The sequence below is a fragment of the Canis lupus genome, chromosome 1 (assembly GCF_011100685.1).
Source record: "Canis lupus familiaris isolate Mischka breed German Shepherd chromosome 1, alternate assembly UU_Cfam_GSD_1.0, whole genome shotgun sequence".
NCBI lineage: Eukaryota > Metazoa > Chordata > Mammalia > Carnivora > Canidae > Canis > Canis lupus.
Window position 1 is genome coordinate 118,212,823 of NC_049222.1, and position 17,401 is coordinate 118,230,223.

General features: G+C 50.6%; 1 long non-coding RNA gene across 1 annotated transcript; it reads right to left on the bottom strand.

Moving 5' to 3' along the window:
• Positions 1–12,913: 12,913 nt before the first annotated feature.
• LOC119870686 lies at positions 12,914–15,938 on the bottom strand. Its single transcript, XR_005353231.1, has 2 exons — positions 15,708–15,938; positions 12,914–13,087 (listed from the first exon to the last, which is right to left on the bottom strand). It is a non-coding gene; the product is annotated as an uncharacterized LOC119870686 (long non-coding RNA).
• Between the last annotated feature and the right edge of the window lie 1,463 nt (positions 15,939–17,401).

Here is a 17,401-nt window from a genome sequence, read left to right on the forward strand (position 1 = left end):
GAGCTTCCGGTGGGTACAGCAGCAAGCAGCTCTCTAAGGCGCTGTTGATGGGGGCAGCCCTCCCCAGCCTCGCTCACCCTCCTGCCCCTCTCCGTATTGATACTTTCTATTTAAATATTTGCTTTCGGGGTCACCCGGGTGGCTCAGCAGTTAAGGGTCTGCCTTCAGCTCAGGGGGTGATCCTGGGGTCCTGGGATCGAGTCCTGCATTGGGCTTCCTGCAGGGAGCCTGCTTCTCCCTCTGCCTTTCATGAATAAATAAATAAAATCTTGGGATCCCTGGGTGGCGCAGCGGTTTGGCGCCTGCCTTTGGCCCAGGGCGCGATCCTGGAGACCCGGGATCGAATCCCACATCGGGCTCCCGGTGCATGGAGCCTGCTTCTCCCTCTGCCTGTGTCTCTGCCTCTCTCTCTCTCTCTCTCTCTCTCTCTCTGTGACTATCATAAATAAATAAAAATTAAAAATAAATAAATAAATAAAATCTTTAAAATATATATATTTGCTTTCAGGGGAATCCTTGCTGAGATGCCGGGGTTGCTAACTCAGGCGTGTGTGAGCCAAGCAGAAGCCACACATGAGAGGGGAAGGCCTGGCGGCGGCCGTTATACAAATTATTATACTGGGAAGGGGAAGGGCTAGGGGGCCACGTCTGCAAATTCTAGCTGAGTGTCGCCGAGCTCGGGGATGCAGGCCTCGATCCTCCAAATGCTTCTGGAAACCGAGATGTCTGAGTGAAACTGTTTCAACTTATAAATATTGGCTCAGAAAAGTTTTCAGGGATCCCTGGGTGGCGCAGCGGTTTGGCGCCTGCCTTTGGCCCAGGGCGTGATCCTGGAGACCCGGGATCGAATCCCACATCGGGCTCCCAGTGCATGGAGCCTGCTTCTCCTTCTGCCTGTGTCTCTGCCTCTCTGTCTCTCTCTGTGTGACTATCATGAATAAATAAATAAAATCTTAAAAAAAAAAAAAAAAGAAAAGTTTTCAAACACAACCTCAGTCAAACAAAACACATGAACCCACAGGTGTTAGCCTGTGGGCTCCTGCTTCGACCTTTATCAGGGTCACATGTACATTTCTGTTTTCGATTATTCTTTCAATAAATATTTATTGAGCCAGAGAAGCCAAGGACAGCTTCTCTCAAGAGAAGACATTGCCGATGAGCCTTGAACAACAAGGACGAGCCAGACAAGTAGAGGTCTGGGGGGGAGCGGGGTGGGGGGGCGGGGGGTGGTTTCCTAGGGCCGCTATTGCAAATGACTGCAAACGTCATTTGGCTTTAAAACAACACAGATTTCCAATTTTACAGTTCAGGAGGTCCAAGTCCAAAATGGGTCTGATTTTGGTCTTGAATGGGTCTAAAATCATGGACTGAATCCCTCCGGAGTTTCGAGGGCAAGAATCCTTGGCTTGCCTCTCCAGCTTCTTAACATTCCCTCCATATTTTTTTTTAAGATTTTTGTTTATTTATTCACGAGAGACAGAGAAAGAGGCAGAGACACAGGCAGAGGGAGAAGCAGGCTCCTCGCAAGGAGCCCAATGCGGGACTCGATCCCAGGACCCCGGGATCACGCCCTGGGCCGAAGGCAGACGCTCTGCCGCTGAGCCACCCGGGTGCCCCACATTCCCTCCATCTTCCAAGCCAGCAGTGGAATATTTTCGAATCTCTGTGACTCTGGCCAACGATGCCAGGGGCACATCTTCTCCGACTCCAACTCTCTTGCTTCCCTCCTATGTGGACCTTTATGGTTTTATGGGGCCCCCCCATAATCCAAAATAACGTCCCCATTCCAAGGTCCTGAGCTTAATCACACCTGCAAAGTCCCTGCCACCATATACAGTAATATTTTCCTAGATGGCAGGGAGGGATTTGGAGCAGACTCTTCGGGGGCTGTGTCCAGCCTGCCATGAGGGGTTCTGGGCAGAGGCAGCGTTCACAAGGGCTCCGGAGTGGGTGTTTGTTTACCTGCGGGCGGAGCGGACTGGGCAGCGAGGACATGAGGGAGGGGAGCACAGCCCGATGGTGAGGGCCCGGTAGGCCAGGGTGAGGGCTTTGGATTCTATCTGAAGCGAGATGGGAGCCACGGGGGGCTTTTGAGCAGTGGGGACACCTGATCGGATGCCCTTTTAAAAAGCTGATGCTGGGCAGCCCGGGTGGCTCAGTGGTTGAGCATCTGCCTTTGGCTCGGGTCATGATCCTGGGGTCCCGGGATTGAGTCCTGCATCGGGCTCCCTACAGGGAATCTACTTCTCCCTCTGCCTGTGTCTCTGTCTCTCTCTCATGAATAAATAAATAAAATTTTTAAAAACAAAATAAAATAAAAAGCTGATGCTGACAAGGTAGCGATCCTGACAGGGAAGGGGGGTGGAGGCAGCCCTAGGGCTGAGTGGGGAGTAGCGGCCACTCTCCATCCTCGCCACTGGACCACGAGAAGCTTCCATCCTCCCGTAGGAGAAGGGGTGAGGCCAGCCCTTGCCACCTCTTCCCCACACCTCTGAGTGCACTGTAAGGCACAACATGCCCCATATTCCATTTTTAACCACCCTATTTTGCCCTTTTCCTTGTCATATTGTAATTTTAAGACTTTGCCTCTTTTTTTTTTTTTTTTTTTAAGAACAGTTCGAGGCTCACAGCAAAATCGAGAGGAAGGCACAGTGATTTCGTGGATTTTCCCTCCCCCCTCGACATCTGGTGAAGGCCCAGCGTCCCCATCATCCACACCTCCCACCCGAGGGGTACATCTCGCACAGCTGATGAGCCAGCACTGGCACATCGTTATCACGCAGGGCCCGGGGTCCACATCAGTGCTCACTCTTGACGCGTACCTCCCACGGCCTTGGAGAACCGCAGGCAGCACTGCAGCATCAGAGTCGCTTCGCTGCCTCACAGGGCCCGGGGTGGCTCAGTCGGTTAAGCGTCTGCCTTCGGTTCAGGTCATGATCCCGAGATCCTAGGATCGAGCCCCCATGTCGGGCTCCCTGCTCAGCCTAGAGTCTGCTTCTCCCTCTCCCTCTGGCCCCTCCCCCAGCTAACGGGCTCTCTTTCAAGTAGGTAAAAAATCTTTAACAACAACAACAAAACAAAACAGTGGGCAGCCCGGGTGGCACAGCGGTTTAGAGCCGCCTTAGGCCCAGGGCCTGATCCTGGAGACCCGGGATCGAGTCCCGCGTCGGGCTCCCTGCGTGGAGGCTGCTTCTCCCTCTGCCGATCTCTCTCTCTCTCTGTGTGTGTCTCTCATTAATTAATAAATAAATAAATAAATAAATAAATAAATAAATAAATAAAACTTAAAAAAAAAAAAAACAAGGTGATTTCACTCCCATAAAAGCCCTCTGTGCCCTACTATCCATTCCCATCTCCCAGCTAACCCTTGGCAACCACTCATTTTTACACCGTCTCCAGACTTTTCCAGAATGTCCTAGAGTTGGAATCGTGCAGGATGTCACCTTTTCAGACTGGCTTCCCTCACTTTGCCATACGCACGGAAGGTTCCACTTGTCTTTTCATGGCTTTTGCTGGCTCATTTCTTTTTTAGCGCTGCATACTCTTCCATCATCTGGTTGTACCACAGACAAACTTGGTTGTTTCCAAGTTTTGCCACTTATGGAGGAAGCTGCTATGAGCATATACGTGCAGGGTTTTGTTTGGACCTAAGTTTTCATCTCCTTTGGGTAAATAAATACCAAGGAGGGCAATTGCTGGGTTGTATGGTAAGAGGATGTGTAAGAAACTGACAAACTCTCATCCCAAACCACTGCACCATTTTTCATTCCGACCAGCAATAAATAAGAGTTCCTGTTGCTTCACATCCTTGCCAGCACTTGGTGTTGTCTTTGGTCCAGATTTTGGCCATTCTGACAGGTGTGATGCGATATCTCATTATTGTTTTATTTTTTTTTTATTTTTTAAAGATTTATTTATTTTAGAGAGAAGAGAGAGAGAGAGAGAGAGAAAGCCAACAGGAGGGGCAGAAGGAGAAGGAGAGAGAGAATCCAAGCAGAGTCCGTGCTGGGCGTGGAGCCCGACACAGGGCTCGGTCCAGACTCCGAGATGGTGACCTGAGCCGAAACCAAGACTCAGACGTTTCACTGACTGAGCCACCCAGGTGCCCACTCATTATTGTTCTAACTTGTATTTCTCTGATGGCATCTGATGTGGAGCATCTTTTCATGTGTTTATTTGCCGGGTGTAGATCTTCTTTGGTGAGGTGTTTTACACTGTGATTTTTTAAATTCTTAGGCTTACTTTTTAAAGAGTATAATTACTAATAAATGGCAAGTCCAGCACTTGGCCTTGCTGTAGCCCCTCCCGTCTCCTACAGAAAGAAAGGAGAATGGAGAAAATAATCCTCCCTTTTTTTTTTCTGACGCTGCAGAAATGCAGACAAAGCTGCCACTAAGGTGCCACTATGTCACCTTACTGTACAATTTAAAGCGGGCTTCCTTCACACGGACACAGCCTCCTAATCAGGGTACCGGCTAGGTGAGTAGGGCGTGGAGTGGGTCCCTACTTGCTCCTTGGCTGGCCACTTTGCCTAATGCTAACCTACACAACCCCACCCGCTAATCCTGAATATAGACACTTTCGACATCATGAAATGGCCTTTGCAAATATTATTTCTATTAGAGGAGTCCTGTAAGTCATTTTATAAGTCAGAGTGGGATAGGCTTTGCAACAGTAATGAATAAACCACAGAAGAAACACAAAGTCTTATTTCTCGCTCATATCATGATCAGATACAGCTCAGGGCTTTCCTCCAAGCAGTGACTCAGAGGGTACAGGCTGCCGTCTGAAGTGTGGTTTCCAAGGTCACCACAGAATGGACCAGAAGAACATGGACTCAGATATGGGGGTTAGGGCCAGGCTCAGAAGTGTCATTTATTTTGTCTACATTTCATCGGCCAGAACCTAGTCACGTAGCTGCTACTTGACTACAAAGGAAGCTTGGATATGTGGCCTTCTGCGTACCCGAGGAGGAGGAGGAGGTGAATTGGTGAGCATCTGACCAATTATTGCCCCAATCCAGGCGTCAGAGATTGTGGTCATGTCCTCTGAAGCAATTGTAACCTCTAAAAAAATCTGTAATTCTGATTCCTTATACTAATTTGTTGACCCGAGGGGAATATTTAAATTGACATTTCCCAATTCCCAGAACTTGCATATGCTCCTCATTATTTTTGTTCACACATTAAAAAGATCATCTCTTCTCAAATTTAGGTAAAAATAAAGCTTTGAATCTGCCATAGTCTTATGAGGCCCAGAGTTTTGGAGGATCCACAGCTTTTAGCAATAAGCAGCTCAGGGCGCCTTTCAATGGCTTTCATGAGAGTCCGTGGCCGTGCTCTCCCTCAATGCTCAGGCAAATCCAGGAGACCCTACATCTGCCTAAAGCCCCAGCAATGGCTATTCCTTGCTCCTAGAATCAGACCAACTATCTTCCTGGCCTACAGGGCCTGCACCAACAGGCTGCCACACACTCTCTTCTCTCCTCACACAGTATGCCACAGCATCTCTGGCTCCAGCCAAACTGGCTGCCTTCAAGTCACCCCTACTTTTTACCTTCCTCCCCACGTGGTGCCCTCCTTCTAGGAAAACCTCCCCTGCCTCCTCCTCTTAGTCAACTCCTTGTATTGTTCAGACCTCAGCTGTTCAGGCATTATCGCCTCATGGAAGCCTCCCCACCACATTCACATTTTCAGAATGGTCATTGTGCTGTTCACCAAATCTCCCTGGCTGCCCGTCTTCCAACAGGGTAGGTTGGTGCTACTTGGCCTCCTTATGGGTGGGTGGAGCCATGCAACCAGCCCTGGCCCAGAAGATGTGGGCAGATGTAATCCAAGGCACTTCCAAGCTAGAGCACTTGATTCCAGAGCAAGATGCTCTTGGGTCCTCTTTCCTCTGTGCAGAACTCACAGTACTTGAGACTAAATATTGTGGTTTGAGCAGAGTTCCAGCTGACCCACAACAGACAGGGCACATATATAAGAAATAAACACTTCTTATCCTAAGCTATAAGGCTTGGGGGACGTCAGTTCCCACAGCATAACCCAACTTGTCCTAACTGATACCCCCTCCTTCCAAAACACTTGTCACTTTTGTGATTTTTTCACTTGCTTTTGTCACTGGTGGGTTAATATTTTTCTTTACCCACTGAACTGAGGGCTCTCTGAGGTCAGGGATATTTTTGGTGTTGGTGACACTAAAGTATAAAAGGCTTGTTGTTTCTCCACTGTATCTCCCCCTCTAGAAACAGCTAGAATAAATGTATGTCCACTGACTGAAGGAAGAAAGGAATGAGTAATGATCCTCAGAGATAGGTACTAGTTTACAGGGACGAAATGGAAGCTCAGAAGGGTTGCATGGGTTGCTCAATGTCACATGGCAGGTAAATGGAAGAGATTGGTCAGAACCCAGGTCTGAGTCCAGAACTTGGACGTTTCCTGGACAGGATGGCCTCAGTGGGCCAGGCACACCTCTAGTCAATGGTTTCAGCCCTACTTCTGAGAAGGAATGTTTCTGTGTTGGTGACACTAAGGGATAAAAGGCTTAGGAATCTATGGGCCATTGGTCATCTCTGGAATGATTCACTGCTGGCCAGATAAAGCAGAGAGATTCAAAGAGAGAGGGGAGGTGGTCAGTTGTCTCTTTGTCTTCTATTTTACCTCTTTTTAAAACAGCTTCCATTAACTGCACGCTCACTCTCTGCCAGGCCCCACACCAAAACGATCATGAGCTCACGGCATCCTCATGACCCATCCCAGGCGATTTTTATTTTTCACAGGACAATGAGGTCTACCATGGGAAATCTACCTGCCTATTGATACAAACTTGGTGTATCAATTATGGCGGCAAAATAAAACATCCTCCCAAGTCAGGGATTTAGAAATAGTAAGAATCTATGATTGCTTATGAGTCTAGAGGTGATGGGATGCTTCTGCGATGGACAGTAGGTTGGGTTTGGCTCTCCCATCTGGGCTGAGGTGTCTTCCGTGTGCTAGGCTGGAGCAGGTGCCATTCTCTGGGGCAGCTGGGCTGGTCGTGTGATCTCTCATCTTCCAGCCAGGCTTGTCCACAAGGTGGTGGCAGGGATCCAGGAGAGCCAACAGAAGCTGCAAGGCCTCTTGAGCCCCAGACTCAGAGAGGCAGCGCCTGACTGGTGACTGGAGCAGAGTGGCCTTGGCTGGCCATGTGACTTCAGTGTTAGGTTTGGGGGTGTCGCCTGGACAAGGCTGGTGTAAACAAGGTGTATCTGTTATCTACTGTCACGTAAGAAACTACCCAAAGTGCAGTGGTTTGATGCAACAATGCCTTAGTTATCTCTCCGTTCTTTTTTTTTTTTAATTTTTTTAAATTTTTTTTATTTATGATAGTCACAGAGAGAGCGAGAGAGAGAGAGACACAGGCAGAGGGAGAAGCAGGCTCCATGCACCGGGAGCCCGTTGTGGGATTCGATCCCGGGTCTCCAGGATCGCACCCTGGGCCAAAGGCAGGCGCCAAACCGCTGTGCCACCCAAGGATCCCTATCTCTCCGTTCTGTAGGTTGGTAACCTGGGCTGGGCTCAGCTGGGTAGTTCTTCAGGTCTTGGCCAGGCTCATTCATGCGTCTGTGGTCAGCTCGGAGCGGCTAGACGGCTCTGCTTCCGGGGGCTGGGTGGCAGTGGCTGCAGAGCTGTGAGTCTCCTAGGCTAGCCTGGACATATTTGTGAGGTCCTGGCAAAGGGCCAAGGGAGCGAGCAGAAGCTGCGTGAACTTCTTGAAGCCTAAGCTTGGAATGAACACAGTATCGCTTTCTTTGTGATCAAAGCAAATCACAAGGTCAGCCCAGATTCAAAGGGTGGGGACATAGACTCATGTCTTGGTGGGAAGAGTAGCAAAGTCACATTGTGAGAATGTACATGGGGAGGCATGAAAGACTGCATCCTTTCTGGAATCACTTCACCACAGGCCATAAGGAGCACAGCTGGGACTCTAACCCAGAGTTAGGAGGGTGCTAGCTCTTCTAGAGCTGTATCACTTCTGTTCCTTGCCCATCTCCTCATATGTCTTCCCTGTTTTTTTTTTTTTTTTTTAGGATTTTATTTATTTATTCATGAGAGACACACAGAGAGGCAGAGACATAGGCAGAGGGAAAAGCAGGCTCCCTGCGGGGACCTGATGTGGGACTCGATCCCAGGACCCCAGGATCATACCCTGAGCCGAAGGCAGATGCTCAACCACGGAGCCACCCAGGCGCCCCTCCCTATCTGTTATTAGAGCCCCCAAGAGCCTTCTGTATTGGCCAGAACACATTTGGCTGCAAGCAACAGAAATCCAGGCAAAGTTGTTTAACTAACAAGAAGTGTATTGGCTCTTGGAACAGAGAAGTCCAAGAGTAGCTTCTGCTTCAGGCACAGTTAGATCCAGGTGCCTCATACAGTGTCCTCCAAAGTTGTTTTTCTTCATCTCTCTACTCCACTTCTTTTTGCATTGTCTTAATCTTCAAGCAGATGCTTCCCAAGAGATGGGGGCGGCTCCGGGATTCCATCACTGCAGCCTAGCCGCCTCAGTGGAAAGAGGGCACACCTCCCGTGCCGACAGGAACAACGATGGAGTGCTCGCTGTATGCCAGGCCCAGTTCGAAGCACTTGGCAAGTGTTAACTTACGTAGGCCTCATGAGACCCTATGAGGTATAAGTAATCGCCATCCCTATTTTACAGATGAGGAAACTGAGGCCCAGAGAGATTAAGATCCATGTTTAAGGGTAAACAGGTAATAGGGGGTGAGGCTGGAAGCTGAACTCAACCAGGCCGCCCCAGAGTCCTTTGCTCTTAACTACTTCACAGAAAAGCAGTAATAATAGCAAGCCCTAGTGGGAGCAGATACCCTGTGCCTGGGGCATCAGGATATCATGATAATGGTAATAGTAATAATAACATCCATTTAATTATTTAAGCCTTCCAGGAACCCTGTGGGGTAAGCACTGCTATTATGTCCATTTTGCAGATGGGGAGACTGAGGCACTGATAGAGTCACATGTGGGACAGCTAGGAACGAACCCAGACAGTAGAATCCAGAATCTGTACCTTCTGCCCCCAGGGCACCCCCCTCCTGAGCCAGGGGTGAGGTCAGCCTCCAAGAACGTCAAGCAGCGAGATGGAGGGAGGCCGGAGGACAGCCCAGTCTTCCCCTCGCCGCGTCTGCCTCTCGCTGCTCTCCCCTCCACCCGCCGCCTGGCACAGCCTTCCCAGAACCCACTTGTGAACAGACTGACCTAATGCAGGCTCGGCCAGAGGGCTGAGTCCAGGCAAACAAGCAGGGGCCGGCCCTGAGTCACCCGGCGGGCCTTGCCAGGGCCCAGAGTGGCGGCGTGGGGCCGTGCCAAGGAGGGCGTGGGCTCGCACAGACGACACCTGGTGCCACTGGGCAGCTGGAGTCCCTTCTGAGCCCCTGACCTTGACGCCCTTAGGTCTCTGCCAAGCAATCCTTGCCCACCGCCCTGACAGGGAGCCCGGGCAAGATGCCAAGTCATTTTTAATGCATTTATGAGAAACCAAACATGGCTATTTATATCCCTTTGATTTGTCAGCCAACTGAGAACTGGGTAAATGTAATGACATCCCGTGAGCAGCTGCCCGCCCCTTAACAAAGACAGCGAGCATGCTCTGCTCTGTGGGCTCCTCAGGTTCTCATGGCAACCTGTGGGCAGGGGGAAACTGAGTCTCAGAGGGGGAAGGGCAGTTGCTCATCACCTCGGCTGGAGTGGAAATGGATCCATGAGGCCTCTTAACCCACTCGGCACACCGCCTCGGCTGTGTGGCCGGGACCCTGCCATTAAGGACAAAGCTCTTTTTCCAGCTGTTTGGAAATCTCTGGGCTCCTTCCACCTGCTTCACGTTTCTCCTTCTCCTCCCCCCTTCCACCCTCACTCCCTTCCTTCCTCTTGAATGTGAAAATGTTTCCTTTTTTCTTGTCTCTCTTTCCCGCATTCTTCCCCCTTCCTTCATCTCCTTCCACCAAGGCGATAATCACAGTTCACAAGAGCTGGCATCAGAGAGGGTCAGGGGGGCCCTGAGTTCCCCGCACACGGAGTCTCACCAGCCTCAGTGGATTCTCGAATAAATGCCCTAATTATCTCCATTCTGCAGATCGAGGCGAGTGCGGTGTCTCCTCCCGGCTGTGTCCCGCCTGCCACTGAGGCTCTCAGCACTTCTGTGCAGACCCTGTGGCTTCTGTGGCTGAGATTGAAGCGAGGGCTCCAGAGATGAGTCAAGTAACTGTCCCCCCTGGGGCGGGCGGGGGGGGGGGGGGGGGGGGGCGGGAGTCTGACGTTGGACTTAGCGTTGCTCTGCAGGGATCCTTTGGGGGCGCTGCTTCGCAGTGGCCTTTCATGGGATCTCTGTGCTGTGCGTCGTGTCCCCTCCTGGTCCTTGGCATTGGGAGGATGGAGCGAGCTGATCCCATGGAGTGCTTAAGAAACAGGTCTTAAGGGGTAACTTGCTTCAGGCTTATGCACCCCCTGCTGGGGACCGAAGCCCCTCACTCTGTAGCAGAACCAGCTTTCCTCAAGATTTGCAGACCCCTGGCCTTGGGAAGCGAAAGGCCAGACTTTCCCCGGAGATAAGGCCCGACCGCATTCGAAACAGCCTCCGTGGGTGCCAGCAAGTCTGTTCAGGGCCGTGTGGACACAGGGCTCCCCGCCCGGGGCCCCTGCTTCTCCGGCACGCAGGCCTCCTCCCCATGCCCATGCTGTCCCCATTAAAACCCTCCAGCTCCCCCTGGAAGGGGGGGGAGATGGTTTGGAGACATTAGTCCCCCCTCTTCCCAGGTTGTCAGCTCCCTGAATAAAGCAACTTTTCCTTTCTCACCATCACTTGCCTGTCGAGTATTGATTTTCGGGCGGCAAACACCCCAAGACCTGAGTTTGGAACCAGTTTTCTGTCCGGTAACACTTAGAACAGCGCCTGGCCCGGAGCACAGGCCTCGGAAGGTCTGCCCGGCGCTACCATCTTCGGCCGAGGCCTCGGGGACCTGGCCTGACCCCGGGGAGGCCCCTGTGGGTGTCCCGCACTCGTGCGGGAGCCACTCCTGGCCTCAGGCTCCACCTGCAGCCTCCAAACCTCCGCCAGCGGCTCGGATGTCGCTGACCCGCACCCCAGGTATCAACACCGGCTGCACCTGCTCGCCTGAATGACGCTTGAGGTCTCAGGAGCGGAGCCTGCCAGGCTCCCAGGTTCATGCCTCGGCCCTCCTTTCCAGATCGCGTGGGTGCTGCTGTGGCCGCGGTGCCCTGCTACCCCGTGTGTCGCCTCCACCACTTCCTCCCTCCGGAGGCGACCACTCTTCCATCACAATCTCTCCATCTCTTAACAAGATGTTTATGCCTCTGGGTTTTGACTCATCAGTGCTACCAGCAAAACCTTTGGTTGGTGACTTCCCGCCGCCCCGATGCGGGGAGTGTGGAGGGTGGGGGTGGAATTGGATGGAATCAGATTCACACCAAACCCCTCCTGATATAATGACATGGCTCCTCCTCCTTGGCCTCAGCTTCCACGTCCGTCCGTCCTTAAAGGAGAACAGCAGTACCCACCCCGTAAGGTTGTGAGGAACAAGTGGATTAATTCCCGTGGAGGCCTTGGAGCTGGGCCTTGGCCGTCATGGGAGGGGCACGTGTTGGCTCTTGCTGTTGTTACGATTATCACTATCATCACTTTTGGTTTCTCTATTAGTTAGCTTTGTACTCTCAGTCACAGATCTCCATGTCTCCCTCTGGCCTTCCCCCCACCCCCTTGGCCTAGGCCTGTGGGCCTGGCGGCTGTGAGCCTCTGAGGACCGACCACAGCTCGGGTGGCAGCCCAGCTGGCTGGCGCTGAGAAAGATCCAGACATCCGCCGGGTTGGAGCCACCGTGATTTTGAGGACCTGCCACAGCAGAGGACCCGACTCCCTGACTCTCCGTAGGCTTTCCCCCACCAACTTTGAATTAGGAGAACTTTTTCTTTCTTTCTTTCTTTTTTTTTTTTAAGATTTTATTTATTTATTTGAGAGAGAGACAGGGACAGTGCGGAGGGAGGGACACAGTGGGAGGGAGAGGGACAAGCAGACTCCCCGCTGAGTGCAGAGCTGGGACCCTGAGATCATGACCTGAGCAGAAATCAGGAGTCAGACGCTTCACCTTCACCGACTGAGCCCCCCAGGCGCCCCCATCATCTAGATTCTACAATCAACATTTTTCTCCATTTGCTTTATTACATACCCCTCAGGCCGTCCTCTATTCATTCATCAAAACATGTGATCTCTTTGTTGATTCAAGTGAAGTATCTTGAATCAGCACAAGTACCTCCTAAATATTTCAGCATGCACGTCACTAATTGGAATTCAATGTCCCCCGTTCTTTTTCCGAGGTAAAATTTGCATACGATGGAATGTGCTTCTCTTAAACCTTAAACTCAGCAGTTGCTGAGTTTTGACTGGCACACGTGTGTCCTACGAACCCCTCAAGGAAAGAACACTTCCATCACCCCTCAAAGTTACCCCACTGGGTAATCCTCGCCCCATTCCCAAAGGCGATCATGGTTCTGATATTTTTATACCTTCACTGTTAAATTATCAGGGTTGGTGACATGTATGTTCTGGGAGTGACCTTAGCTAAATTGTATGAGTTGGTGGCTAGAGTTTAAAAAAATAATAATTACTGTGCCCTTCTGAAGAATGCGGGAACCATAATCAGCACTATGATGCCAGCAGTGACTGGGCCTGGAGGGAATGAGGGGCCCCTCCAGCTGATGGACAGGACCATCCATGCCTGGTGAGCGCAGTAGCCTAAGCACGGCATGGGCCAGGCTGTTGAAGTTCCTGTGCCACCCTGGGGGTATCAATCCCGAAGGTCACTGTTGGTTGCAAGGGCTGCAAGTAAGGGAAAAAGAGATTCCAAATATCTAAAAAAACAAAGGCCTTTATTATTTTACAAAACAACAAATCTCACCAAGATGGGGAGGTCATGGTCAGTGCATCAACTGTTCAATGGTGTTCTAGTGGACTAAGATTTCTTGGCATGTGAGCAGTGTCATCCCTCAGGGTGGCTAATGGCTGCCGCAGCTCCGGCCATCATTTCCTACAGATGCAAAACATTATAACCTTATGGTTCCTTTTGCTAAAATCCTCCTCTGCCCATCCCCCCCCCATATTTTAAGTGACCTCTCTGATTTTGCTCTCGGTACTTATAGGCTCTTCTAAGTGCCGGTAGAAGAAATTGCAGAGAGATAAGTACAAAAATGATCTTTCTTTGCAGCTGCAGAAAATCAGACACTCCTCAGCATCATCAAACTCCTGCAAATATTCTTTGTAGGCCATAGGGACTTCAGAGATTGATATGTCTTGGGAAAGCAAGCTCCAACCTTCCAAAATCTGTCATTCTGATCTGTCTGTCTTAATAATTTATTGCCCTGGGAATAATACTTAAATCGACATGAAACATTCTGAAAAGGCTAAATATTTACGAATCTCTTCTTTGTTAAACCAGAAGAGTGTGATTAGCACCCACTTTCTCCCGCACGGATAGAGGGGAAAGCCAGACACAGTCTGTCATGATTCTGCTTCAGATGAAGAGTTTGAGGAAGTCGAATCCTAGGCCAATTAGTGCCTCCTCATGTGGCCGTACTTCCTGCGGGAGTCAGAAAAGGCAAATTTCTCTCCCTTGCATTACTTTTTAAGAGCAAAACCATTTTTATCCTCAGAAATTTCTACTAACCACTTCCCAGCAGATTTATCCTCCCATGTAGGGGAGTAAGTCTGCTGGGAAGTGGTTAGTCAGAGCTTCTAGAACCAGTCACCGCTCAGGACACTAGAGAACTATGAGGGCCTTAGATGCTTTCCCTGAACACATGGACGAAGCTGATAAACAAGCTAATAAAATCCAGGCACAGCCTACCAAGAAGAGGGAAGGAAAAGGGATTTGCTTATGAACAATGCAGATTCTCAGTTCCTACTGCTGGTTGCATGGCTGCTTCTGCAGTCACCCCACCTCTGGCTGCAGGCTCCTGATTCTGCTTTTTTTTGCTTCAGGTTGAGCGAGGCCCAAACCCTAAGGCCTCGGAGAAAAAGAGCCTGAGATGGGGGCGTGGCTTCTGAATGAGGGAAGTGCCTGCCCACGTCCCTCAAGGGGAAAGTACCTGAGCTTGACCGAGGCCCAGCTTCAAGGCTTTGTTATCAAGTAGTCCATCTACTGCTAGGAAACCTAGACCAGCTTAAGCACAAAGGGAACTTATTGGTTCTTGTAATGGAAAAGTCCAGGGGGAGTTTGGATTTCAGGTTTGGCTGAATCCAGGTGCTCAGACAGTTCACTCGGGACTGTGCATCTCTCCTTCTTTTACCTTTCCTTCCTTCCATCTGGATTTCATCTTCAGGCAGGTCCTCTCCTTCCCCAGCAGTTCCAACCTTGCAGCCTAGCGGCTAAGCAATCACGGTGGAACAAATCTTAGCTCCCAATAGCGCCAGCAGAGTCCTGCAGCTGCCTCTCATTGGCTTTACCCGGATGATGGGCTCATTCCCGGAGTTAGGGAATGGGGTTGCCACAAACAAATTACGCAGGCAGAGAAGGGAAGGATGGGACATAGATCTCTTACATACAGACAGAGAGCCCCTGGGAGCACCAACCTATCCTGTTGTATCCCGAAAGGGAAGTATAGTTGCTAATGGGTGATAAGGGGCTAAACTAGCTGGGAGTGGTCAGGGAAGGCATCTTGGAAGAGGTGCCATTGGAAGCAGAGCCCTGAGGGATAAAAGACAATGTTCCAGGCAGAGGGACCTACAAAAGCAAAAGACCTGTGGCAAATCCACGCGCAATGGGTGAGTGGAAGGAGGAATGAATGAATGAATGCTGATAGGCAGGGCCTGCACGCCGAAGCCCCGTCTTCCTGCTCAGAAGGAGCCCGTGAGCCTGGTGGTAAAGGGGGGAGCTGGGGTCAGGACCGCAGCTATTGCAGGGGAAGTAGCCCCAGTGGAGAAAAGGAAGAGCCTGGAGGAGAAGTTGACAGTGAACCTTGGAGACCACGACCCACATCCCTCCCTCCACTGCAGAGGCTCCTGGGGCTGCCCGGAGGCCCTGTCTCCTCCCTCTCCCCAGCCTCTCCCCTCCCTCTCTGCCTTCTCTTCTCACTTCCTTTTCTCAGTTCCTCAAACACACCTAACTTGCTCCCATCTTGAGGCCTTTGTGTTTGCTATTCCCTCCGCCTGAAACACCCTTCGCCGAGGACTTTGCGAGCCTGGCTCTTCCTTGGCCCTCAGGTCGCAGCCAAACCCCCTCCTGCGAGCAGCCCTCCCCGACCACCCCAACCGAGTCACCCGCCTCCTGCTCCACAACTCTTTCCCAGTCATGCGCCCGGCTTGACTTCCTTTCCCTGAGGCTTTGAGGCTGCTGTAGTCACCCCAGTGCCCAGTACAAACCCCGGCACAGAAGCTCGCTCTCCCCTCCCTGAGCATCTGCTCAGGGGCTCAAGGTTCAGCAATGCTCCGTGTCTGCTCTTTCCAGGGTGATCGTCCGTCTCTGTGCCTCAATTTCCAGTGGACGTAACAGTAGACACAGCATCTGAAGACGACCTATCTCAGGCACGCTCAGCACCCAGGGGGAGCTCGGCTCACAGAGGTGCCCCACAGGGGGCAGCCACTTTAGTATCATTCTTACCACCCCAGGGCTGTCATGAGGTCTTTGGAGGGGAGCCGGGCACAGTGGTTACCTGTAGATGACCACCCAGTGCGCAGATTCCAGCCACGGCTGGGACCTCCCGGCCCTGTGACCCTGTCCAAGTGATCTCTCTTTTCTGGAGCCGTTTCTCTCTGGAAAACGAGCCTCAGTGCAGCACCACCACGCTTCTCTGCTCCCCGTCATGGGAGCACACGCATACAGGCCCACACAGCTGTGCTGCAGGTGGAACGAACTCATGCAGAAAGAAGTGTCTAGTGCAAGCCTCCAGGCAGCAAACGGAAAGTGATTTACGATGTCGTTTGTTCAGCCAGCTACAACCTAGAGAGGTTTCTTGGCAGGACATGTGACTCCACCCATGGCCTGGGTCTGGCTTTATCACCAGTCCTCCCCCAACCCTTACCTCCCTTCTTAAGGGCCTGCTAGGGGCTGTCCCCTGCACAGAGGGAGCATCAGAACTGCAAGCATCAGCCCCATGATGCTCCCTGCCCTGCTCATGCTGTCACCAGGTGGGGGCAGCTAGATTGAAAAAGGTCCCACAACTCTGGGATGAACATTTATAACTAGAGACATTGTGGGGGTGGGGTGGGGGGAGGGGGTAGACCAGAACAGGAAATTCCCCGGCCCCCAAGCCAGACACCTTCCTATTCTATGATCTATCTATCTATCTATCTATCTATCTATCTATCTATCTATCATCATCATCTCTCATCTCTCAGAGCTCCGTGGACTTAACCGTTTGGTCCCTGGGTCTTGGGAAAGCTGGGTTGTTTTTTTTTTAAGACTTTGGTTGTTTTGTTTTGTTTTGTTTTGTTTGAGAAACTGGTAAGGTGTGCAACAAAAATATAAAGTCTGATGCACTGTTCTTGCCTTTGAAAAAATTTGCAAGTAAGGACATGGACAACAAAACAAATCTACTAGATGAAAAAGCATTGCTGTATGATAAAAAAAAAATTAAATTAAAAAAAAAAAACGGGCAAAGACCTGAACAGACATCTCAGCAAAGAAAATATGCAGATGGCAAATAACCATGTAGAAAGATGTTCAACATCATACGTCATCAGGGAAAGGTCAGTCCGAGATACTATTAGAATGGTCAAAATCCAAAACACCTGACATCACCAAATGCTGGTGAGGATGTGGAGCACCAGAAACTCATTCATCACTGGCAGGAATGCAAAATGGTAACAGCCACTTTTGTTTTGTTTTGTTTTGTTTTTTAATTATTCTACAAATATTTATTCAGTGCATACTATACATCAGATATGTTTTAAGTATGTTTTCTTTGTTTAAAAATGACTTTGGGGATCCCTGAGTGGCGCAGCGGTTTAGCACCTGCCTTTGGCCCAGGGCGCGATCCTGGAGACCCGGGATTGAATCCCACTTCGGGCTCCCAGTGCATGGAGCCTGCTTCTCCCTCTGCCTATGTCTCTGCCTCTCTCTCTCTCTCTCACTGTGTGCCTATCATAAATAAATAAAATTAAAAAAAAATAAATTAAAAAAATAAAAATGACTTTGTTTCCAAAAATCATCTCACAGGGTAACTGTATACAACTGAAGTGACTTAGTGAGGTGCAAATGCACTTTTAATTGCATCCTTACTTATTTTTTAAAATTTTTTGTTTGAATTCAATTTGCCAACATATAGTATAACACCCAGTGCTCATCCCCTCACATGCCCTCCTCAGTGCCCATCACCCAGTCACCCCAACCCCCCACCCACCTCCC